We start from the raw sequence: 23,627 nt of genomic DNA, 5'->3' as shown, positions 1-23,627 counted from the left end.
CGTCCAACCTGACGTGTCTTTATGAGGGAATCTCGACACTGAGAGTCAGCAGGGATGTGTGTCCACAGAGTTAAGAGCGTGTGAGGGAGGACACAGCGAGAAGACAGCCATCTACCTGTCAGCTAAGGAGAGAGGCCTCCGGAGAAACCAAACCTCCTGGCTCCTTGATCTGGGACCTTCAGCCCCCACAACTATGAGAACGTAAATTTCCATTGTTACAGCCGCTCAGGCGATAGTATGTGTGGCATGGCAGCCTTCGCAGGCTCATACGCCATGTGTGTGGGACAGCAGTGCCGCGAACCAAGCCCTAAGGGTCCTACAGGGAAATACATTAATTTCATACTAAGTGGGGTAAATGAAATCAATAAATAGCCTCATGCTAGTTCAGGTCATGGTTCACAATGACCAAACAATGCTGAGCTTGAGAACTTCTAGGTTTTAGAATTGTGCTCGAGAGTCTGTACTGTCAGCATTTCTATTTTGCAGAAGAAAATCTAAGCTCCAAGAGACTCAGTAATTTGCCCAAGATACCCAGTGAGGTGGTGCAGGGCCCAGGTTTGAGCCTGGGTAGTTGGGCTCCAGAGCTGTGAATGCACCCATTGCACTGTGCCATGTCTTGATAGAGATTGCGCTGGACAGTGTCCTCAAGGAGCTCCAAGCAAGTCAGCCATTCCGGGACGTTCCAGTGGAATATGATAGGATGTCTGGACCCCATGTGCCAGTGCGGAGAGCTCTGGCTTTGGCCCCGGACTCAGCTGCTCCAGCATGAGGTCCGGTGCTCGTCCCCCAGGAAGGACAGCACTGAGCCAGGCTGGCAAGGCTGGAGCCATGGCTGTGGCCAAGCGTGGGCCGCCCCACCTCCATTCAGCGCCATCAAAGGCCGTCTCTTGGCTGGCAAGGTGGGAGCAGCAGGCCACCGTGTTTGCTCTGGACAGAGCCTGGTCTGTCTTTTCAGCCTGTAGGGACAGGCAGGGAGTTACGGCAGGGGAAAGCACTGCTGCTCTTTTCCATCTTTCCTGGCAAAGGGAAGACACAGCCCTTCAGTTTAATTTTTTTTTTTTTTTTTTTTTTTACTAAGTTCCACGTTTCTCTGCACAAGATGAACACAGGGTCTGCTTTGAACTTGAGCTAGAACCCACCTTTTGGTAGAAGCTTGTTCTTGTGTATTCAGTTGGCGTTTTAAAAGAAGAGTCATTTCATAGGCCTCGCTGTCCTGCTAGGCCTGTAATTGTCATCATCACCGACAGCATTAGTTTTCATTCCTCTCTATAGACGTTAACCAGTATGACCAGTCTAGCTTGCACGGTGATTTAATGCTTTTCTAAGCGCTTTTTCAGCCACCGTCGACCTCTACCTTAACTGTGATTATCATCCCTGCTTTGCAGATGTTCAGAGATGTCAAGCAACTTGCCCAAGGTTGCACAGTTCGGGAGTAACACTCTGCTTCCAACCACCGGGAAAGCATGTAGTGACAGGTTTCAGGGATGGTTTTACATGTGTTTTCCTCAGGCCAGGGGGACACTGTCTCCATTTTATAGATGAAAGTACTGAGGTCCAGGAGCAGTGACTTGCTGAGGGTCACACAGCTCATTTCTTCTCAGGCTTCTCCTGCCGTCATAGGAGACAGTGCCTTGAAGTCACGTGGTGCGAAACCCCGACATTCCGTGTGCTTTGCTCAAGGTGTGCAGCCTCTCTGAGCCTGCTCTGTGAAGCAGGGATGACAACAAGCTGTCATCATTTTATTAGGTTGGCGCAAAAGTAATTGCGGTTTCTGCAATTTTTTTTTTTTTTTTTAACCTTTTAAACCACAGTTACTTTTCCTCCAACCTCATGTCATGCGGTGATGTTTGCAGGGGTGCCTGTGGCCGAAGTCTTGTGACTGCCTTGTCTGCTCTGCATTCCTTCCCTTCCCTCTGCTCTTCTGGTGTCTCAGCTGCTTCTCTGCAGAGACAACCCACAGCTCCACGTGCAGAGCCCAGCACCTGGGGAATGAGGGTACCCAGGGAATGCTAAGCCTGGACACGCTTTCTCTTCCACTTGTACCACCATTTTTGTAGCTGGCCTCCTCAGATCTCTCATCCTTATCTCCATGCGAGTGTAGCTCACTGATACTGCAATAAAGCTGCCGCTGGCACTGTCCAGAAATGAACTAATTTTCACCAAAGCCCTCAGAGGCAGGTGCTGTTTCGCCTCTCCTCTTATAGCTAAGGAAATGGAGGCCCAGAGAGGTTGACACGTTTGTCGGAGGTGGCACAGGCTTTGCATGGCAGCCCAGGACTGGAAGGAACCCAGGCAGTCTGGCTTGCTTGCCCATCTCCCTTACGCAGTTAAGCCAGCACTTGTCTTGTTCCAAGGGGGGCAACGTGTGTTGTGCAGCTGATGCTGCGGTGATCCCCAAAGTGGCACATAGAATGGGGACAGTGGGGTGCCAGGGGTAGTTCCCAGGTGCCCCGGCTGCTCCTGGTTCTATTGGGCAAGGCCCCGGGGTGGTGGCAGCCATGTGATCTTGGGTGCACGGTTTCTAATTCCCTGATTCCAGAAGCCCAGCTGGGTGATCAAAGCTGAGTGCATCTAATGGGGGGGTGTCGGGGGTGGATAGACTGGAGGTGAGGTGGGGGGCACAGGTGAGGAGTCAAAGAGGGACCTACAGAGTGCCTGGCTGGCCGGTTGATCTGAGCGTGGGAGAGGTGGGAAGTCATTCATTTAAATGAATATAAATATGTAGCACCTACGGTACCCAACTTGGCAAGCTTTATGTTTTCTCTTTTATTTGAGCCTCCTTCTGCGGAAGACAGAGCCGATTATTAAAGATCTCTTTTCCAGATGAGGCCCCGAGAGGGAAAGTTATGTGCCCGAGGCCACGTGAGGGCGAGCCGGGGTTTGACCCCGGGATTTAGGGTTCCAAGTCTCAAGTTGAAGTGTGTCTTGACCTCTGTGATGTAGAATCGGGGACGAGTGCCGTCCACGGCTCAGTGACTCCGGAACGGTGACTGCACATGAGCCATTGCACTGCAATGTCGTGTAGCGACAGGCTTGGGTACCACCGTGCAGGCCGAGTTCTAAGCACATCGAGTGTATTATCTCACGGAGTCCTGAAGCTGCCCCACGAGGGAAGCAGTATTGAAACGGAACATTCAGGGCTCAGGAGGTCGTCCCTGTTCATGCAGCTTGTCATACTCGTGATCTGGGTCCCGCACTTCCTCTCAAGGTTAAATATTCAGTGGAGTGGGGTAGGTGGGCACCCCTGAGGCTGTAAGTGGGAAAAGGCAGGTGGGAAGGAGGGTACGTCTCCCGAGTGCTCAGCCCTTTGAGTGTATTTTGCGTCAGTCCTCATATGGCTTCCTGTGTATGTTTTTATCTTATTTGTGCGTTTCCTGAGCGTTTATTAATCAAGTACTATCTTCCAAGTGTGGGCACATGCTGAGCTAGAGAAGTTAAAAGGCACATGTGTACCTGCACTCGAAGGAGCTGTGCTCATTGCGAACTCCTGAAGGAAGGGAGGGAGGCAGGAAGCGGCGTCTGTTCTATGTCAGGCACCGCTTTCGGCTGTTACAGACGTTCTCGGGTAAGCCGCTCAGCCTATGCAGTTCAAGGAGTCTGAGAACCAGCCAGGTGGGAAATGGCCACCTCTTCCCAGACCAACGTCCAGAAAAGGCCCCCGTAGAATTCTTACAAGGCTGAACTCAGTTCCTGGGAGCAGGGGATTGGCATTCTCTTAACTGTCCCCTAATGCTTGCCTTCTCGGGGTATGTCGGCCGCCACCCTGGTCTCCCCCACCTCCAGTGAGCAACTCTCAGAAGGAGCTGCCGTAAACCCAGGATGACAGACTCCTGGAAGCTTTCCCCGATTTCTTTGTGCTTGACAGTTCCCCTCTTTTGCTAGAAGGGTTTAACCTCTGCAGTGGTGATATCAAATCAGCTTGTCCAACCCAGCCCCTGAAATAATAATAATAATAATAATAATAATAATAATAATAATAATATCACGATAATGATATAACAGTAATAATAATGATATTATTATCATTATTAATTATTATTATTGCAGTTTCCAAGCTGGAGGGGACTTAAGCCCACACCCTTCCTTATACAGAGGGGAGACGGGGGTCAGTGAGCCCCTGAGAGATGAGCTGATGGGCCCCAGGTCACAGAGCTAGAGGACGGCGGGCCTGCAGCAGGAACTGGGATCAAGCCGCCGTGGCTCCCTTCCACTGATTGCCTCCTGGAGGGCTGTAGATAGGAGACACCCTTCCTGGAAAGACAACAGCTTGGGGACGGTGCAGATAAGGCGGGTGGGTGTGCCTGCCGGGCTCAGAATAAAAGGATTATGAGGAGAAGTTAGGAATCAACCTTCTTTGAGGTGGGTCCTACAGATAAGGATACTTTTGAAGTTCAGTTAATGGGCGATAGGATCTTGGTGGCAGAGCCGGTCACGCATGAGCCTTCTGGATGGGTGCACCCTGATAGGGAAGTCAGCAAGCTGAAGACAGAGAAAGGGGACACTTATCACTGGCGGCCTCTGTAGGGCTTAGGTCCTTCCTTCCTGTCCACCCTTGTTCTGGAGTCTGTCTCCACTTTGCAGATGCAAAAACTGAGGCATAGATAATCGTTTCCTGTTTGTTTGTTTTACACCTTGATGGGGCTATCACTGTTTCACCTTCCTAGGACACTTCCAACAGTTTAAATGAGCATATGCTATAGGCCTTTTGCTGTGCTGCATTCTGGGAGCACAGAAATAAGTAGGACACTCTCTTTTCCCTTAGGGAACTTTTGGTCTCTTGGCAGAGAGATTTAGATGAGAATCAAGTAATCACAGCAGAGGGTCTGAGTGCGGTGTGGGGGACACAGGTTGCCATAAGCACACAGAGGGACCCATGGTGTGGACGTAGGGGGAAGAAAGGCTTTAGCCCGGAGAAGAGGCAGACAGGTGTGTTCTAGGTCAGAGGCAGGAGGGAAGAGGGCAGGTAACCAGGTTAACTGCCGGCTGACCTGCTGCCCCTTCAGCTCTGTGTTCCATGCAAGCAGCGATGGCCTTTGTCTTCTCCAGGTCCCTTGTTTCTCTCCCAGTGTCCGGACCTCGTCAGACTAGGTAAATGTTGGGTGAGTGAATGAATGCTCTTATTTGCAGTACAGTTGTTACTGGAAAGCATTCAATTCCTTTCTTTCTTACCTCTTCCTGCCTTCTCAAAGGAAAAACTATGGCAGAGAAGTTCCCAGAAGTACAAACCCAGGGGGAATTAGTGCCCTTGGATAGATTTTTAGTTTTCCACTCAGAAGGTAGCCTCCTTTTTGGAGCAGCATTTGCAATACTCTGACTGACTTTGCATACACCCCTCCTCTGAGTTCTGGGTCCCTTTAACAAATATTCATTCAACGAATATAGACGGTGCACCTACTCTGTGCCAGACACAATTTCAGGCATCGGGACACATCAGGGAATGATCTATTTGGGGAGGAAGCTGATCTGGCAAGAAGTCTGTTCAGCTGAAAGCAGAGAACCGTGAGGTGTTTGGTCTGGGTGCCTTGGGTTCTGGTTCTGAAAGTTCCCTCTGCTTCCCTGACCCTCAATTTGCAGGAATGTGGAGTGGGCAGCTGGATTAAAGACACCGTTCGCCCTGTTCGAGCTGAGTGTCCAGGCCTCTGCCCCAAACCCAGGAGCTAGCAGTTGTCTTTCCATTGTGTCTACTTCTGCTCCGTTCCTTTTACTGGAGAGCCCCAGGTAGACGCTTCCTCTGTGCCAAGTGCTGAGCAAGGCAAGGGGCCTCGTGGAGCCCACTGGTGGGACAGACAGTGCCATGGGAGCTTGCACAGAGTCACCGAGGAGGGCAGGTCTAGGCTCCCATGGGTGTGACTTGTGAGCACCTCCCAAACTGCGCTGCCTGCTCTGGGTTTTGAAGCCCAAAGTGGAAGGCGTTGCTCGGCCACATGAGGCAAGGAGGGGGCCACAGACGCACAGGAGCAGAGTGCATGCATGGAAGGGTCCCCGGAAGGGTCAGCTGCGTCTGGAGCTGGGCACGGAGCAGGGGTCGGCCGGTGATGGGCAGGATACTCAGGGTCACCTCAGGTCTTGCAGCTTGAGGCTTCCATTGTGTCTTCTTGGCAACGCTTCCTTAGGGGAGGAGGGAGGCAGCGGAGTTATTGGATTTGCATTTTGGAAAGATCACCCTGATGTGACTGCAGGGTAAGGGCTGGAAAACCAGCCAAAGAGAATGTCACAATAAATAGACTAATTGCAATTCCAGTTCTAGGGGTTTTGCAGGGGGCGTGCCGGGAGGACAGCTCGCTTGGTTTGTATTAAATTAAATTTCATTACTAAGAGGCCCATTACATTCTGGTGGCTCGGTATAGCTAGTGTTTTCATAATGAGAAAAGCAGGATAATAATAGCATCTCGGAGAATGCAAACTTTACCAATAGTTTTGTTTTTAATATCATTACCCCTTTAGGCTGTTGGGTTTACTTAGGTTTTGGAGTCACTCAGTAGTCCTAAAAGTTGCCCAAAAGAGGCAGGGAGCGTACTTCCGTTACCATTATATAGCTGAGGAAGTGGAGGCACCAGCAGGTGACATGAATTGCTTGGGGTCACACACCTGGTAAGTGGCAGAGTGGCGTTTGGGCCTCATGTATCGAGTCTCTTATCCACTGTTCTCTTCTTCATTTCAGAGCAGTGACTCCTGTCGTCCTGCGGAGGTATTTCCCGCCACACCTCCGGGGAGCTGGGCGTAAATTGGGGCACCGAAGGGGAGTGGGTCTTGTTCCACTTTCAGATAGCCGGAGAAAGCTCTTGGCGTAGTCTAGAGCTTCCTGGGGGGATGGGGTGTCCTGTAACCTGCGCTGGCTGATTCAGCGGCCCCTAGCCACAGGTGGCTATCGGGCACTTGAAATGGGGCCACTGAGGACCTGCAATTTTAGTGGGAGTTCATTTTCATTTTTTAAAAATTAAGGAGCCACACGTGGCTAGTAATTACCCCATTGGACAACCCCGGTCTGGAGTTCCAGGGCCACCTGACTTCTTTGGCTTCTGAATTCGTGCCTCTAAAGGGTTTCCTGGTTCTGAACTTGGTGCCAGTTAAAGGCTGGCTGGCGATTCTGAGCGCTTCCAAGTAGAGCGGGACAGCCCTTCCCGGACTCTGGGCTCTGGCTCAGGTGGGATGTGAGAGTCACCTCAGGTCATAGTTGGGTGTAGAATGGACTTTCGTGGAAACCACTTGTCTGCTGGGTTTGATTTTGTCTCTTTTAGGCTCACAGCAGGGAGTGCCTGCTGGTTGGGGCATTAGAGTGTCATCTTCCTTTCTCTCCCTGGGACATGCTCAGATTTTCACACTCCGGTGCAGGTCCCTGAGCAACGGCAGGCATGCTGCCTGGCTGAGCGGACCCTGAACCCCAGCTTCCTGAACCTCAGAAGCAAAAGCCCGCAGTGGGCCACTGATGCCAGCTCTGGAGGACTAATTGGAGGGTGGGACACCTGACAGCTCCTAGGGTAATGAGTGTTTCTGGTGGCTCCTGGGACGTCACCCAGGCTGATTGTAGGTTACATGCTTTTTACAGGAATTGTGTCCAGCCACTGTGACAAAGGGAGAGGTCAGCAGGAGGGCAGGGCCTTTCTTTGAGTGGAAAACCAGACCCAGGGCCTCTAGTGGCAGGTCAGGAATGAACTGGAAGAAGGGTTTAACTCCTGGGGGGCTTGGAGAAGGGGTAGGAGGAGGAGAGGATACTGGGGTTAGTCCCGTGAAGGTTGGCCTTTGTCTGCTCCCCTCTTACCCCACCCCCCAGACCCCAGCATGGTACACAAAGTAGGCTCGTCATACAGGGTTGGCAGGAAGACCAATGACGGAGGCCAGGGTTGGGGCCGCCCTGAGAAGGTGGGATGTTCTCCATTGGTGTCTGTTCCAGACAGAACCACGGGGTCTGTATCTGCCCCTGCCCAACCCCCCGGGGGCACAAGGCTCAGTGCAGCTGGGTCCGCAGTGCTTCACGGCCTTGCCAAGAACGAGGCCACTTCAAGGGGTGCGGGCTCACTCCATGTTTCCCCAACCTCTCTTGAGACATCTTTTAAAGAAGCGACCGCTTGCCTGATCAGCCCTTCTCCTGCCATAAAGACGGAAAGGAAAAGTATGCCAAGTACTTCAAGACTCCTTTTCATCTCAGGTTCACCCATCTCGATAAGGAGATGACCTCATTCCTGGGGGTTCTGTAACTTGGCCAAAGTCACACGGTTCATTGAAAAATATTTGAGCACATGTGTAGGCCTCATGTATGGGCTGGGGACGTCTGTCTTGTGTGTTTACCACAACTCAGAGGTATCGACGCCTGGGGTGTGCTTGGCTGCGTTGTGGTAAGGGCTCTTTGGGCTTAGAAGGCCTGGGATCCTATGACCTTGCAGTGCCTGCCCCTTCTCTGTGCTGTCCTTCTTTGTCTGTGGCTGTGCCTGGCCAACACGCATGCACAGGACAGGGGAACTTGAGACATGTTGTGGGAGGGAGGGCGACCTGGCTGATGGGACAAGTGGATTGCACAGGGTGTCCCAAATGGCAACCGGGGAGGGAGATATTCTAGGTCTGTCAGAACGTGTGGAAGGTCCTGCGGACACGCAGGGTTGAATCCTGTCCCCCCCAAAAGGTGTGTTCAAGGCCAAACTCCCACACGCACGTGGAGGCCGTGCAAACCCCAAGGATTGCCAGCAAACCAGAAGCTAGAAGAAAGGCAGTCAGAGATTCTTCCCTAGAGCCTCTGAGAGAGCGTGGGCCTGCTGACACCTTGATTTTAGGTTTCCAACCTCCAGAACTGTGAGAAAATACACTTCCGTTGTTTGAAGCCACCCCGTTTGTGGTCATTTGGAATGGCAGCCCTAGGAGGATAATGTGCAAGGGAATGCCGTCCTGTCCCTAGGTGTGTGTGAGGGTTTTCCCAGATTCTATATAGATCCTGGAATAAATAAGTTTATAAATGCAGCAAGTTTAGGAAGCCTGCATGCTGGGGGTGAAGGGTTAATGTTTGGCCCACCCCAGGTATCCCTTCAATGTCATTTCACACCAAGCACAGCACCTGCCACATTGGTTGGGAGCCCTTTGGGAGCCAGGCACTGGGCACATGGCATTTCAGCCCCAGCAGCCCTGCAGAAGAGCTGGGACCCATTTCACGGGTCAGGGTCTGCAGACGCTCAGGATCACTGGTGTGAGTCCCTTCACTTCACACCTGCCCACCTGAGGTGCTGGGTTTGCCTCTGAAAACAAGGTGCCCAGAAGCCTGTCAGTGCCCATGTACTGTCACTGTGCCAGGGACACACAGGGAGCCTCACAGGATAGGAAGGAGGGCAGGGCAGGGCAGGCCCGGCCCCAGGGACTTGTGTTCACGCTTGGTGATGGCAGTGTCACTGTCACAGTGGTCAGGTACTTCACAGTGACCTGTGGGGGCGGGGGCAGGCCACAGGACTGAGCGGGAGGGCAGGCAGTGGGGGAACCCCTCACCGTTTGCTAGTCACTCAGCGCTGGAGTTCTGAGAGGAGCTCTTGAACCGCGAAAGACTCCCACCTCACACTCTCTCGCGCTTGGGGCTTTGGAGGAGAAATCACGGGCTGGTCTTGCCCAAGTTAGCGATGCCCCAGCCATGGCACAGTGGCATCGGCATTAAAAAATCGTGGCGCCAGGCCCCCACCATCAGAGACTGTGAGGGTGGTTTCAAAAGGCAAGGAAACAAGCAGGTGATCCGAATGTCACCCAGGGCTGAGCTGCACTGGGTCATTTGCTTGTGTGCCCTCCCTTTGTCGCATCTGCAGCCTTGCGCCATGAGGACCTGGGTGGCAAATCAATCAGACAAGGCGTCAGGGAGTGACAGTCATGGGAGAGAGCCACCCATCAGTGAGTGCCCACCGCTGCCAGGCAACATGCGGAGTGTGTGCATTTCTCTTAATCCTCGCCACACCCCTACGAGGAAGGTTCTGTAATGCCCCCATTTTATGGATGCAAACACCGAGGCCACGGGTTCAGTGTCATGCCCAAAGCTGTGAGGCTGGTAGCGGAGTCAGGACTGGACTCGGGTCACCTGTGACTCCACAATGCTAACCCCCTGACTTGACTGCCCCTCCCCGGACTGTCCGTGGGGACAGCTGTGGGTTGGGATTCCTGTCCACACTGGAAATCCCACCTGGGTCCCCACCCCTATAGAAAATGAAAGTCGCACATGGACCCTAAGTATCACATGTCGAAACTGGTCCGCGTTGCCTTGTTGAAAAAAGAGTTTAGGAAGTGCAGTATTTAAATTATCTCTAGGCTTCTCAGCAGAGTGGTGTGTGTTAGGACGGTGGATATTTAAATACACTCAGATTCTTGTTTTTCTCTTCCTGTTGAGCCCTGTGGGCGTGGTGGGGAGGAAGGCTGACTGGCGCACAGCTGAGATAATCAGACACTTCCGGATGCTGCGGGCCTGGAAGGCTGACATCGCTAATACGTGACCCCACGGTGACAACATTTTCCATTCTCTGATTAGAGCCCACGCTTCTTTGCCTTGATCCTCAAATACCTCTAGAGTTTTTGACCATTTCTCAGACCGAGTTCTGCTTCTAGTGCCTCAGCATCCTGCCCATTTCTTATTCATGCATCATTGATGTTTTACCAATTAAAAAAAGTATCATCCTCAAGATTGTCATCGTTTGTTGAACACATGGCATTGCAACTCCAGAGAAAGAGTGGAAATGGATGAGGACATGAAATCAGCACCCTTCCCCCCAACCAATCAGAATGTTTTCAGATATCTGACGTGTCTGTTCACACATTGACTTGTGATTTTTACAGAGGCATAGGTGTAGGAGATCTGTTGTAATCTTTTATCTGATATTATCACCTGAGCATTTTTCTATTCTGTTAAAACACCTTACGAAGGATCCTTTTTAAATGTAATGGTTCGTCAGGTCGATACATTGTATTCTAAAGCCAGTTCTCTGTTGTTGAAAATTAAGTTTCCTAGTAATTGGCTGTAGTATTACAGGTGCCAGGATCAGCTCTGTACCTGTCACTCTTCTCTTCTTGGGAAATCCTGTGGACACATTCTCAGCAGAAGTATCACAGAGTCAAAAGGCACAGTCATGGCTCTTGACCCATATTGCCAAATTACTTTCCAGTACAGTTGTTTATGCTGCCACCATCAACATGTGGGTATGCCAGTTTGGCCACAGCCTCATTCAATAGGTTATCATTCAATAGATGCAACTGGTCTCTTGTGAGATTTATCCTTTTTTATCCTTAACTGAGGCCTTTTTTTTTTTTCAAATCGGCTCATTTACTGACGCTCTTTGGGAATGCTGGTTTTGGCTCCAGCCAAATTCATTACTTTCCATGCAAACCCCTTCAAGTTGAGCCAGTTGCAGCTCAGCCTTTACTTAAATGTAAGTGAGCTTCAAAACCGAGCCTTGGTGTGAAATGCTGATGACTTTGAAGGCTGCAGGAGACACCCTGCTCCTTGCTCACGTCCAGTTAGCACGAACTCTGAGCTGGCGCTTGTAGTCTGCGTGACTTCAAACCTAACATTTGTCCCCCCAACTTTGTTTTATGAACAAGGAGGGATTTTTCTTCAGAAAGCTTCCAGACTCAACTCTTTCAACTCTTTTTGAGCTTCCTAGACATTAAAAAAAAAAAAAAAAATGAAAGGCCCCGTGTGTTCCTGTTAAGTCTTTATTTGTGCGGCTGCGTGAGTTTTTAGATAGTTTTCTCTGATTTTCTCTTGCTACTCTAACCTCACCACATCCTGTGGGGTCGGGAGGCTCCCCTTACCCTGTTTATCTCTGTTCTCGCCTGGCTCTCCAGCTGGAACCTTCCTCCATAGGAAGGCTGACGCAAATGGGGAGAAGCTAGGATGGATTTAAAGATCCTTGTTGTCCCAAAAGAAGACTGAAGCTTACATCTTAGGGTTTGTAGAAATGCCTGAATTCGACTCAGTGGCAATAATTGGATGGGGATTGGACTTTCAGTTTAGACTTAGGGAGCCTCAGGGTTCAAAGACACCTCCGAGGTCATCTCTTCCCATCCTTATCTGGAGCAGGACTCCCTACTATAGAATTTCTGGTGGTGCCATCTTTGTGACTTACTCCTCTCCCCTGCTGGGCAAATCTGTGTCTTTCTTGTTGAATAAAACCAGCCTCTTTGAGACTTAATGCCCTGAGACAGAGGGTGCTGGGGAAAGCTAGAGGGACTTGGAGAAGTCCTTATGAGAAGCCTTGGAGAAGGCTTGGAGAAGGCTTTATGACCTAGGTCTTGCTGTTCACACAGACCCTGCCCACAGCATGCATTCAAATCTGTCTGTGTCTTGGGGACTCTCTGAGCCTCATTTTATCCATCTGTCACTTGGGGACAATATAGCTGTCTTTTAGGATTAGTGATCACATGGAAAGTCCAGCAGTTCCCGGCACTGAGGAGGCTGGAGGTGAGTGGCCGTTATGAGCGATTTCTGTAGAATTGATCTGTGTAGAGTTTCCTTCCTTTTTCTGTGCTGATTCTTGGGTTGACAGTTGACCTCTGGTCACTTACGAGCATTTTCACTTGTGAAAAGTCTTGGTCTTCTTCTGACCTCCTGCCCAGGGAGAAGTCACATAACTGATTGCCTGGGCCTGTGTTAAGGGGTGACAAAGACCTACGTATATGTGATTTAGGACAAGACCTGACAGAGTATCTGGAAGCTGTGATTTCATAACAAGGAAGGGACTGATTTCTCCTCCTCAGTTCCTTGCCTCTCTCATCCTGATGTGTGTGGACTGAGTCCCCTTCATACCTCAAGGGCCCCTCATCCAACCCCAGCCCAGCTCAGGGAAGTGGTCTGGGGGAGACTGTCCTTGCTAGGGAAGTGGAGGGGTCACGGTCTGTCTGCCTGGAGTGCAGTCTCCACTTGACATTGCTTTTGCTTCTTGAACCAGGCTTTGAGGGCATGGGCTTCCCATGGAGGTGCCAAGGCCCTGGGGTCACCGCCTCCTTGCCCACAGGGTGAAAGACTCATACTCTTGCACATTGAACCTCGGAGTGGGTCCCCAGCAACCCCAGCCTTGCAGTTGATGGCGTGTGTGTGAGAGTCAGGGTCTCCAGCTGCACCTTCCCTGCCGTTGACCTGCTGTGTGAGCCCCTAGGGTTTTGGAGGCTTTGTTCCTTTCTTTAATAAAAGAAGAGGATGAACGTGTGGCACTATCATGCTTTCTCCAAGCCCTCAACCCCCTTGGCCTTAACTGAAATCCATGTGCACGCCTTATACAGATACGTGTGCAAGGAGAGCTGTTTGGGTGAAAAGGAGGTTATGATCCCCTTGCTGCCCCCACCCCAGCTCCATCAAGATGGGGCCTCACAGGAGACTCTTGAGCTTCTTGGAGTTGGAAAGGGTAGCTTTGGAGGTTCTTATATAGGCCAGGGACCTGTGATTAAATAGCAGCGGCATCTGCTTACCAAACATGAGCTGTGTGGTGCTTTACGTAGATGGTGCTCGGTTCCTACAGGCATTCTGATAGGTTTGTTCCAGATAAGGCCGAGGCTCGGGGAGGGGTTCTGCCTAGCCCAGGTCACGCAGGAAGGAAGTGGTGGAGCCTCGGATCCAGCCCAGGTTGTTTGGCAGCAGGGCCTGCAGCTCAGACTCTGAACATCTCTGCCTCCTTGCGACTTGCGCCTTCAGCCCGACACTGGGCATCCCTGCCGGTTGGTGCTTTGAGTTGTCAACCTGTCTACCTCCTCTGGTGGTCCCAGCCTTTTAGATGCTGCCAGCTCAGGGATGAAGAGGCATAGGCCAAAGGCATCTGTGTTTTTTTAGAAGACACGGTGCGACTTAACAAATAGCCTCTGTGACATCCCTTGTTTCACGATTGTGCCAAGTAAGCTCTCTCCCTTTCCCATGGTCCTCATCACTGACTCTTGTTTGCACATTGGTCCCCGTTTCCCTCAGCACTCCTGGGCTTCCCCCTCGGAAATGAGGACGCTTGGTGGGTGGGGCTGCAGGAGGATGGCTCCCAGGGTTCGTACCTGTCTTAGGGGGACTGAAGCCGGGGTTCGGGGTTCTCCAATGTTGACTCTACACCTGAGGCTGCCTTCTCAGAATGGAGGCTCTGGGCAGTGCCCCAAGTCCCCTCTGCTCAGGAGCTCAGCAGACTAGGGGTTCAAAGCAACTGTCGACAACCCAAGGGATGGCTAATTGAAGAACGCTTGCATCAGTTCTGAAGCTTCGGTGACCAGCTGTCCCCTCGCACTTCTGTTCCATGACCATGATGGCTTCCTATCCCTGTAGGATCAAGTCCCCAAACTGCAGTACTACGTTCAGGACCTTCTGTCAGCTGCCTCCGCTAGTAATGGGCATGCCCACCGTCACGGTGACGGATGCTGTGGTTATGGACGGCTTATCCCGCTCCCGTCGCTGTCACCGCAACCCCCTGACCAGGGTGTTGTTATTGACTCCTCTCTGATGAGCAGAGGCAGGTCTCAGTTTAGTGATGCTCATGTCTTGTTTATCCTCTTTCCTGTTGCCCTCCTCCATTCTCTCACTTCTTTCCAGCTGCTGATGACAGGTCACCTTCTCTAGGAAGTGCTCTATGGTAGGTTTCCCCATCATCCCCATCGTCAGTGTTTCTTGAGAACCGTGATGAACAGTTTACCAGAGTCACATAATGTAACCTGTACCACATGATGACCTTTCATTTATTGCCTAGCTGCTTTAGGTGTGATGTCTTTGCCCAAGCACGTGTTTGTCCATCCATCCATCCATCCATCCATCCATCCATCCATCCATCCATCCATCTAATCATTCAACAGATGTCTTACCAAACTCCTTCCCTGTACTGTGTGCTGGGGGAACACAGATGAGGAAAATGAGTCTCTCCCTCAAGGCTCTGGGACTCAGCGGTCTATGAAAACAACGACAGGTGTTTGCTGCTTCACAGCTCTCATTCATTGGTCATGGCCTTGAATTCAGGCTTCAGCCCCTTCTCCATAGGGTGCTCCGAGTAAGCGGTTCCCATCTAGAAGTGGTCTGTTTACTGTCCTGGTCCTAGCGCTTTCATCCTGGTGGCACGGGGCCTGAGCGGTAATGATAAGAAACTTCCTGATACAGGTTGAGTTCCCTGGGAAGCCGCTGGACAACTCTGAAGGGCCATCCCATCACAGGCAGGATATTTATTATGGGATGCCTTTGGGATCAAGAGCTGTGAGACTGAGGGGGAAGAAATCAAGCCTGGGCAGAGGGAGAAGTCGAGCTGTGACAATGTCCCAGCAAAGCCTCCGCTGGTCCCATGGGACCCCCGGTGATGGAATGGCCCTTCAGAGATGTCCAGCATTGAGATCTTGGTGGATCCATCATTGTATGTGGGCTCTCCTGGAAGGGTATGTGGTCTTGAGGAAGGTATTGTATTTGCCTTGAAGGTCATCATTTGTCAGCGCCTTCAGCCGCTGCTCTGGGTGATGGCTGGGTGGATGAATGTCTGCTGTGTTGACCATTTTATCCCCAGTACCTAGCATATAACAGTCATCCTATATTTGGGGGCATGCATTACTTAAGCTTTACAGAAGTGGCGTGATTAATTCAGTCAGCAAATATTTCTTATTTTAGCCAATGATTTTTTGAGCTTCTATAATCTTGGGGGTTTAAGGTGGGTGGCGGCTCAGCACTGGCTTCCTGTAAGAGCTAATCTTCATTCTAGGGGTGTGACTTCCTGGACTGTGTCCCCTGGGCCAGTGTTGGACCCCTTGCTTCCTTGGCTCCCGAGAAGATGACTTACTGAGATGGAGCGTGACTGGGTAAGGGACGTGTTTCTCTGGGAGGGGAATCTCCATCCAGCCCACTTCTCGGTGCACCTGGCTGCCATGGGAAATTCCCTGCTTGACTTATGTTCACTGATGTTTGACCTCCCAGGAGTCTGGAACTTCCCCAGGGGTCCCACTGGCCCAGTGACTTCCCATCATTTGAGTCCTTGGAGGATGGAGGCTCCACTCCTTTATGCTGAGTGGAAATATACGCGTTCTCTGAGTCACGAAAAACTGCAGCTTAAGGTCTAAACAACCACATGGTCTTTTTATTTCAGCATGTAAATGAACTGTCATGACAGTTCAGGAAGTAGACACTCTGAGCAGAGAGGAGATGGAATCAGATGATTTTTAGATATGAAAGAGACCTACAGCTTGCCCAGTCCAACCCCCTCCTTTGCAAGTGGCTCCAACTGGGGAAGGGATTTGCAAGGTCACTCAGCAGACCTGAATCTGGAGCAAGGGGCAAGGGTTTGACTCTGCAAAGCGTTTGCCCCTACAGGTCACCGTCCCCTGCCTACCCAGCCCAGTTGCCTCCCCAAGGGGGGCACCAAGAAGATGTTGCCCCAACTGGCATGGGGGGGTTGTTTTTATGTGCACACGTCAACCCAGGGATCTAAGAGGCTTTTACCGAAAGCAATGGCTTTGATGTTATGAATATAAAACTTAAGCTGCTGGCAGGAAAGGAGGTTTTTGGGGTTGATTTAATAATTTAACACCCTTGAGGTGGGAGGATGTTTATGAGGGAAAGTTGAATTTAAGTGTTGGTGCGAAAAGGAAAGTTTGAGGTAGAAGTGAAATGCGTCCATGCTTCAAGGGAAAGTCACCACGTAAGATGGACTCTCCAGAAGCCACCACACCCTGTTTTGATGGGAGGATTTGTACAGCACTTGACAGTTTACCAAGCATTTTCACACGTGTCAACTCTTTCAGCCCACTCCACACAGCCTGCAGCTTTGAGGGGGAGCGAGGCCAGGAACCCGGGAATCTCTGACTCCAAACCCTTTCTTCATGGGACAGTGGTGGGGTCTCACGCTCCCTCCTGGGGGGACTTGTAGGGTTCAGGATCCCCGTTTCTGGAGCTGGACTTCTGCCCTTCCCACCAGCTTTTCCTCTGTGGAGAACTTGGGTACTTTTCTCACCATGTCGTGCTTTTGTTTCTTGAGCTGTGAAATGGGGATGGTAAGAGTCCCCACCTACCTCCTGAGTTATCATTGGCACGAAAGCACTGCTCAGCAACTGGCACATGCTGGAGCTGGAGAACTGTGTTAGGACTGTAGGACATCTTGGAGACATTGCAGGTTCGGTTCCCGATCTCCACAACAAGGCGAGTATCACCATACAGCGAGTCACACAAACTTTTTGGTTTCCCAGGGTATGTAAAAGTTACGTTTATACTATACTGTAGTCTATTAACTGTGCAATAGCATTATGTCAAAAACAAAACAAAACAAAACAATGGGCATTCCTTAATTAAAAATATTTTATTGCTAAAAAATGCTAGCCATCCTCTGAGCCTTCAGTGAGTCTTAATTTTTTGTGTGGGTGGAAAGTCTTACCTCCAAGTTGAGAAAACTCGATATGTGAGAAGCGCCGTAAAACGAGGTACAATGTAGGCTTTCCCACATTGCGGTAACAGCCTCTCTGGATTTCAGGGACCTACCCGCTGGTCCCTTGGAGGGCAACTCGAACACCCTTCAGTATAATGGGTGATGCTACTGCTTCTGGGTCTTTCATCATTCTAGTCCCTCCACCTTGGAAACTAGGAGGATGTGTAGTGAGTGACAGCTGGGTACCAGGCCCTCTGCAATGTGCAACGTGAATGGCTCATGGCTTCATACTCCGTTAGGCTCACCCAGTAACTGGGCCAATTTCTTCTTTTCTCCTTTGTGTTAACACACACACACACACACACACACACACACACACACACATTTTTGAATAGGTAAGTCATTCACAAGACAAAACCCAGAAGGGATAAAAGGGGTTATTGGAGACGCCTACCCGTCCCTGACCCCGGACCCTTGTTTCTCCTCCCCGATGACACTGAAGCCCCCCATTTGTTGGGTCTCCCCGAGATCATCTGTGCATGCTTGAACTCCAGGGAAAAGATGTGTGTCTGTCAGTGCATCTACAAACAAGTATTGAGCTGTGTCTGTGTGCAGTGCTGGATGCTGGGTGGCAGTGGTGGGGCCACACAGGACAGGCAGCTGGTGTCTCAGCACCTTGCAGCTTCTGTCTGCACTGCGACCTCACCATTGCTGGGCTGGGGGCTGTGGCTTCAGGGGGCGGGCTGGTCTTGGTGCTGGGGCTGCTCCGTGGGCCCAAAGCGCCTGCCTCCCTTGTGCCTGTGGAAATCCCTGGCCTCAGATCCCAGATCGTCCGTGTTCTAGGTGAAAAGCCAGGGAAGAGCCACCCTCCAGCCTCAGTTTCCTGTAATGTGAAATGGGAATAACCATAGCATTTGCCTTAAGGGTTCTTGGGAGGATCACGTGACTCTAGATGCCCTCGTCACACTGCCTGGGACACAGGACAGCCCGCCTCAGCTGCCTGCATTCAGTTCACACTGTCCGTGCCCTCCTCCAGGGAGCCTCTCCTACTGCGGCGTGGTGGCGAGGAGGGGGCCCCCCCAGGCCTGGCCCTGGCCGTGGGAATAGATGGGGCCATCTGTTTGTCTTTCTTGTTCCCGGCGGGAAGGGTGGTGGTTCAAATTAAATCTCAGTTTTATCCTTTGTCGTTTTCTACGCAATACACTATAACATTTGTACGTAAGTAGACATGACTTTTGTGACGAAAGCTTGCTTGGTGGTTGAGGCTCAGCCCTTTAGGCCCGTTACTCCCGTCCTGCTCAGCTCTGGGTCATCTTGGATGCGGGTACGATTCCAAAGTGGCAGAAAACATTATTACAAAGGTGACACCAGGAACTACTGCATACTCAGATTCACCAAGCGTTCACTCACTCTCCGCCCTGCCCCCCTGCGCACACACGTACCCACGCACGCGTGCACGTGTGTGCACCTTTTTTCTGAGCCATTTGAGAGTAAGCTGCAGACATGCCCTTCTATTCCTGAAGATTTAGCGTGTTTCCTAAGAACAAGGACATTCTTCTGCGTAACCACTGTGTGATGAGCAAACTCAGGAAACTGCGCATTGCTCCAATTGTGTTATCTAATCCACAGGCCACACGCAGTTTCGTCAGTTGTCCCAATAATGTCCTGTTGGATTTTCCTGATCACCAGTGCATGTAGTGGCCATATCTCCTTCTCCTGGAGTGGTTCCTTGGCTATTCTTGACCTTGACATTTTCGAAGAGTCCAGGCCAGTTGCTTTGTAGAATGTCCCCCCGTTTGGGCTGGGTTCTTCCTTCTTGAAAGCCATACTGTCCTACTCGTTGTACTTCGTGTCCTGTGTCCTATACTCCTTGGTGGTCCGGTGTGGCTAGCGGTCACACCCACGTTTTGTAAATGAGCAAACTAAGGCATAGGGAGGTCCCGTGATGGGTCCCTGGTCACATTCCCAGGAAATGGCAGAGCTGAGATTCAAATCCAGGATCATCTACTCCGCCTGCCAGGCCCTCGGAATAATGACATCTGTCAGACCCTGAGAATAACAAAGTATTAAGCAAGCACATACTCTGTGCCCAATTTTGTACTAAGCTTTCTGCGTACACTGCAATGCGTCCCCACCCCAGTCCTGGAAGGTAGCTGCTCTCACCAGCCCTGATATACAGGTAACTGCTCTATTTACAGAGAGGTTAAGTGGGCTGCCCAGGATGCACAGCTGTTAACTGGTCGGGACTCACTCTGCCCCGGCAGTGCCCTGGATTTGCACGTGCTTCCTCTGCCTTCAGGCCCGCTGGAGCTCAGAGTCCCAGGCAGACATATGAGCCAGGCTGGAGGCTTTCACCAGCTTTGCTGACCCTCCAGGAGAGGCCCAGGACTACCTGTGTTTATCTCCTTATCTGGGGGCTCTAGGGGGAGTGAAGACATCCCAAGGCCGGGGCCACTCTCACTGGCTTCCTGGGTTGGGGACGGGGGGAGCTGGCCTGTTCTCTGCTCCTGGAGGTGCCTCGGTCCAGCTTCATGGTCTGTTTGCAGTGGTGCTTTGATGATTTCCAGGTCGGGAGTCGCCATGAAGTCATTCACTATATGGCTGGCTCCCTCTCTTGTGCTGAGCAGCCCCAGGCCCCTGCCGATGGGGTGGCTGGTCCTGGCTGCCGTCAGCATGCCCAGTTGGCCCCACTGCCCAGGCAGCACCCAGGGGGCGTTCGAGGCCGCTGCCCTGAGAATGAGGCAGGCTTGTTCACAGCGCAGCTGGTGATTCATTATTCGATCCATGTGCCTCCCCTTCTCGATGGAGAAAGTTATTAGGGCCCTGCCTTTCAGGTTGTGGCGAGGAGCAGACACTCTGAGACTGTGTGTGACACACTTGTAATTCTGCGGGCAGAGCAAGGAAGATTCCAGAACACAGTGGCCAATGGGCTGGTGTCTGGGCCCCGATCTGCCTCTCGCCTTCTAGGGACCTTGGAGATCCCGGCTCTGCATATCACGGGCACTCAGGCTGTCAGTCACCAGAGCACAGTGTTGGTCCCCACCAGGGGTCTCCTGCCATCCCGAGTGACATCAGGGAAATACTGTCCGCATCCTGAGAGAGCCTGTGACCCCTGGTTCAGGTGCAGGTACGGGGTGTCTCTGTCCAGCGCAGAGCAGGGGACTGTCCCGTCCTTGGGACAGAGTGTTGGCAGGAGGACCTGGGAGCCACAGCCACGTCACCTTAGGCCCAGGCCCCCGGCACATGTTGCATGTAGGGTCCCCTCAACACCTGCTCGCTCCCTCTTCCGCTAGGCTGGCTGGATCCTGAGGGTGAGTGGCCGAGCCAGTGCTGTCACCCTACGCTGGGCCAGTCTCCTTTACTCCTGGCTTGTTCCATGGGTGGCGTGTGACCATATTGCCTGCCATGCTTGCTGCATTGAGGGGGGACTGTGACCTTTCCACTCTGACCACCCCGGCCAGCCCAGGAACCCCTCCCCCCAGCTCTGGCAGCAAGCCTCTGGCTGGGCTGACTCCTGGGAGAAACTTAGACATTTCAGTTCCTTAATTTCCACGGAACATTGCTCCATGGTTTAAAACATTAATTAAAAACATTAATCAGTTTGGCTGCCTTGGAAAGAGTTTCTTTTTTGGAGGGAGCTGCTTCTCTGGGTTGTTGCCTCCCCTCCTACAGGAGGATGGGAAAGAGCTTGCAAGCGAGACAGCGATTCCGCCATGAGTTTCTTGTTTGGTGTCAGGCAGCCTCTTTGGCCTCTCTGAGCTTTAGTTTCCACGTCTGTGAAATGGGGATGCTGGTCATAGTGTGGCCTGATCTCCTGGGGTCATCGTGGGTGCTCAGTGGTCCCGGGAGGCTATGCCTCAGCAAAGGGTCCTGTAAGGAGGGCGCTTGCAAATGGCACTGTTGCTAGGATGCCTTTTGTCTCTCTAGGACCCTGTAGTGTATGGAGTACCTCTTGCATGCAGTAACTCGTTTAATCCTGGCGGCACGCCTGGGAAATGGGTAAGGGTTATCGTCTACTCCGTCTCACAGACGAGGACCCTGAAACGTGGGGGTCACGCCAGGCCTGGAGCTGAGCCCCTTTGACTGAAGCCCGGGCTTTAGCTCCATTCTCACTTATTCCCTTCGCCCCATGTGCTGAGCCCCACACTAAGTCTTGTGGTGAGAGGAAGAGGGATGGGAGGCCTTTGCCCTCCTTATTGGGAGGACACTGAGAAGTTAAGGCCCAAGCATTTGCTTACGTGGATGCATCATCGCTGACCCTTCTCACAGCTCGTAATGTGCCAGGCAGGCCACACGCGTAGCTCTGCAAAGAGTCTTGATTTCCGTGAAGAACAAACCTTTAAGATGAGCCTGCTCAGAGAGTAGTCATTTGCTCAGACTCCGAAAAAGGCTTCTCGAGTAGAACTGGGATGGCAGCCCAGGCAGCCTGACAGAACCCGCAATCCACCGGCAAGCTGGGCTGCTGCCCTGTTGGGGTCATGGAGCCAGTGCATTTCCACAATAAGGAAAACGTGCTTTCTGGGTCACGATGCCCGAGAAGCAGGGGAGGCTGCCCCCAGGGGCGTGTGGATGTGCTGAGGAGAGCATCTTTCTGAGCGCGTTGCCAGTCAAAGGGCCTTCTCCGAGTGAGGGGGAATTCACCCTGTCCTGCTGGGAACTGGCACTGAGCATCCCCTGGAATCAGCGTGAAGGAAGCAGACAGGAAACTCTCTCAGGCTTGCAGAGCTGTTACAGCGCTCACTGTGACACTTACACATCCAAGGGAGGGATGTGATACCCAGAGGACCAGAGAAGTGAATTATGGCCAGATCTTTCCTGGAGGAGAGAGGGAATTGATGGTGGGGAATTCAAGCCACCCGGCCTCTGTCCTTGGGGCAAGGATATTTCTCTAGCCGTTCCCAGATGGAGGGCAAATTCCCCTTCAGAACTCATCAGTTTTCTTTCTTCTGAGTCTTTGTTTGCTGAGTTCCATCTTCTTGATGAGCTGGCATCCAAGATGCTGGGGCCTTTTGTGGGGGACAGGAGGGAGGGTTGGAGGGGACAGGATCACCCTATTGTACATGTCATAGGATGGCTTTCTGGGGGTGCCACACCATCCCTTGAAGGAGAGGAAGGCAGACCTGCTTTGGGGTATCTTAGAAGGACCTCCCAGAGCTGGTGAGACCAAGGGCGGTCCCCTTGCCCCATTCCCCACACTGTTTCATCCCTTTTGGGTCCCTCACATAGCTGTCTCGATGATCAGTTAGGATAAGAATCCCTGGTGAGGCTACATTTTTTTGTTCCCTGAGTAATGCAGGATGTGCACTGATAATGTTACCAGACGACAGTGTGGGGCTCAGATAAAAGTGAAGACCAAATTAATCTGATGCAGTTTCCCTGGCTTGCATAATCCCCAGCGGCTATGGAATGCGATGGGCATAGGTACAGGCCATTCTCAGGAGGAAATGATTAGGCTTGTTATCACTCCCCTCTAGCCACAACTCCTGGAATCAGATGAATGCAAGTTTTAGTGGGGAAGAGGAATGCGATTGATGGGTTAAGGCCTGACCCTTGGTTCTGGTCTGGTCTCTTCGGAAATATGGAGCTATCAAAACTGATCTCATAGGATTAAATGGCTTAATGTATTTAATTATCACAGTACTTGGAGCAAAAATTAATATAAGACCCGGTATTATATTATATTATATTATACCCGGTCTTATATTAAAATAAGACCAGGTTTTATATTATATGAAAGTAAGACCGGGTCTTATATTAATTTTTGCTGCAAAAGATGCATTAGAGCTGATGGTCCAACTAGGTCTTATTTTTGGGGAAATACGGTAGTAGATCCTTCTTACTTTTTAAATGAATGAAATATCTCATTACTGAATCTATTCATGTGGGCATCGATACTAATCATTTTGTCCTTTTCTTGTATATTTCCAGAATCCTGTTATACCTGGGCTGTAGGTGCTTTTTATCTGGAAAAAATAATTAAAGAAAAGTACCCATTCAGCACTCCAGAGGGACTTGAGAAGTGCCCTTCCCTGAAGGAAAGCTGTAATATCTTGAGATTTGGAGAATTAAGGTAAGGGATTTTCTCCTTTTGAGCCTTTGGGACGAAAAACGGCTTTTGCAATTGGTGATCTCTTGCAACCCAGCTTAGGTTGTTGTTCTGGACCCTGCTGCCTGGCTTGCTGTTCTGCTTGCTCCAAAGTTGGCTGTCTGTCCCCTCACTTTGAGACACAGGGCCTGGCTGTCCGCATTTGGTCGCCTGGACCTTGTGCCTTGGGCGCTCTTCTTCGGTCCCCAGCCAAGGAAGGAGCCCACCATGTCCTATGT

General features: G+C 51.4%; 1 long non-coding RNA gene across 13 annotated transcripts in view; it reads left to right on the top strand.

The window, feature by feature from the left end:
- Positions 1–23,627, top strand: part of LOC109443383 (uncharacterized) — a 242,668-nt gene that overhangs the window by 107,609 nt on the left and 111,432 nt on the right. For 12 of the 13 annotated variants that reach the window (XR_012490627.1, XR_012490619.1, XR_012490623.1 and 9 more), the window contains one exon: positions 23,232–23,373. This is a non-coding gene — a long non-coding RNA (uncharacterized LOC109443383). Of the gene's footprint in view, positions 1–15,650; positions 15,748–23,231; positions 23,374–23,627 lie in introns of all 13 variants that reach the window. The other variant, XR_012490624.1, reaches the window with a different exon arrangement.

Source organism: Rhinolophus sinicus, linkage group LG12 (genome assembly GCF_036562045.2).
Source record: "Rhinolophus sinicus isolate RSC01 linkage group LG12, ASM3656204v1, whole genome shotgun sequence".
Taxonomy (NCBI): domain Eukaryota; kingdom Metazoa; phylum Chordata; class Mammalia; order Chiroptera; family Rhinolophidae; genus Rhinolophus; species Rhinolophus sinicus.
This window is presented reverse-complemented; position numbering and strand designations above follow the sequence as displayed.